We start from the raw sequence: 1,644 nt of genomic DNA, 5'->3' as shown, positions 1-1,644 counted from the left end.
TCACAATAGAATCTTCATGTTTAATACAATAAAAGTGTGTTAACATAGGCATTCATTTGATGTGAAGTAATTTAAACATTGTATTGCCCCAGATTCAAAAGGGGGCTGCAGAGTATGGCAATATTTAGTAAATTCACAATAAAAACATTTTTTGGGTGGGGGGGATTCGTCTCCCTATACTATATATTCATTTTTCCAAATCTTTCAAAATATATTAATGAGGACAATAGCATTTAACACCGGAAAGCATTTAAAAAAAAAATTACTTCTAAAAATATGATTTTTTCCCTTAAATTCCATTCCAAAACAAGTGGAGCTAACACTCCTTTCAATACAGAATGGGCACTACATCACTGATAAGAGATTCATGTGGAGAGGATTCAAGAGTGCCATCTGTGTGATTGACAGGTATGTGTAAAATGTCTACTCGGTCGCCAGCGTACTGTTCACTACTGTGGTTCATAGAAATATTGTGTAATCAGGTAAAAAAAAGAGAAAAGAATGACTGATGCAATAAAACTAAGATGGGGGGGGGGGGGGGGGAGAACAGCAAAGCTAGCACCGGATGTTTTCCCAAAGTTACTAGCAATCTATGGTAGCAATCCTGTAAATTGCACTGGAACGTTGCAGCAACATTGGAAGAATGCAGTGTGCGAATTGGGACATGTGAATGATGGTGACAAGTGTTAGCTGCCTCTGCAGATGACAGAGTATTTCTGACTTTGGGACAAACATGCAGTGAATATGCCATGACACCCTTAAATATGTATATGTGTGCTTTTGAAGGCCACCAAAGTGCTGTCAATTGAAGGTATTAATGATCAAATGTATGTGACTATTGGACACTCAAACCATTTATCAATTGTCATGAGAATAACATTCAACAATCGTTTTGTGTTTCAGTTGAATCAACTTTCATACATTTCACGTATGTAAAATGTTAATGAATTTGATTTTAATTTAATTGATGGACAACGCAAGGTGCCTTTAACCGTGGTAATAACTGTGACGGTTTACCACACTGATATACAGTGAAACAATATGGTCCTTTGTGCTTTGAGACCAAATTCAATTCACTTATCACATGGACTTCCTCCATTTTGACAAACAAATTCAGGCATACATCATTTTACAAGCAACGAAATGAGTGAATTTGTAGGCCAACATAAAGGGGTCTTTCAAAAGACAAGTTAAATTATCCTTGGCCATTGATAAGAAGACATTGATAACAAGCCATATATTGATAATGTATACCAAACATTAGGAACACCTTACTAATATTGAAGTTGCCCTCAGAACAGTTTATTGGGGCATGGACTCCACAAGGTGTCGAAAGCGTTCCACAAGGATGCTGGCCCATGTTGACTCCAATGCTTCCATAGTTGTCAAGTTGGCTGGATGTCCTTTGGGTGGTGGACCATTCTTGTAAAAAAAAAACAGCAGCATTGCAGTTCTTCACACAAACTGGTGCGAAGGCACCTACTACCATACCCCGTTTAAAGGCGCTTAAATCTCTTGTCTTGCCCATTCACCCTCTCAATGGAACACATGCACAATCCATGTCTCAATTGTCTCAAGGCTTAAAAATCCTTCTTTAGCCCGTCTCCTCCCCTTCATATATACTGATTGAAGTGGATTTAACTA

Source organism: Salvelinus namaycush, chromosome 16 (assembly GCF_016432855.1).
Source record: "Salvelinus namaycush isolate Seneca chromosome 16, SaNama_1.0, whole genome shotgun sequence".
Taxonomy (NCBI): domain Eukaryota; kingdom Metazoa; phylum Chordata; class Actinopteri; order Salmoniformes; family Salmonidae; genus Salvelinus; species Salvelinus namaycush.
This window is presented reverse-complemented; position numbering follows the sequence as displayed.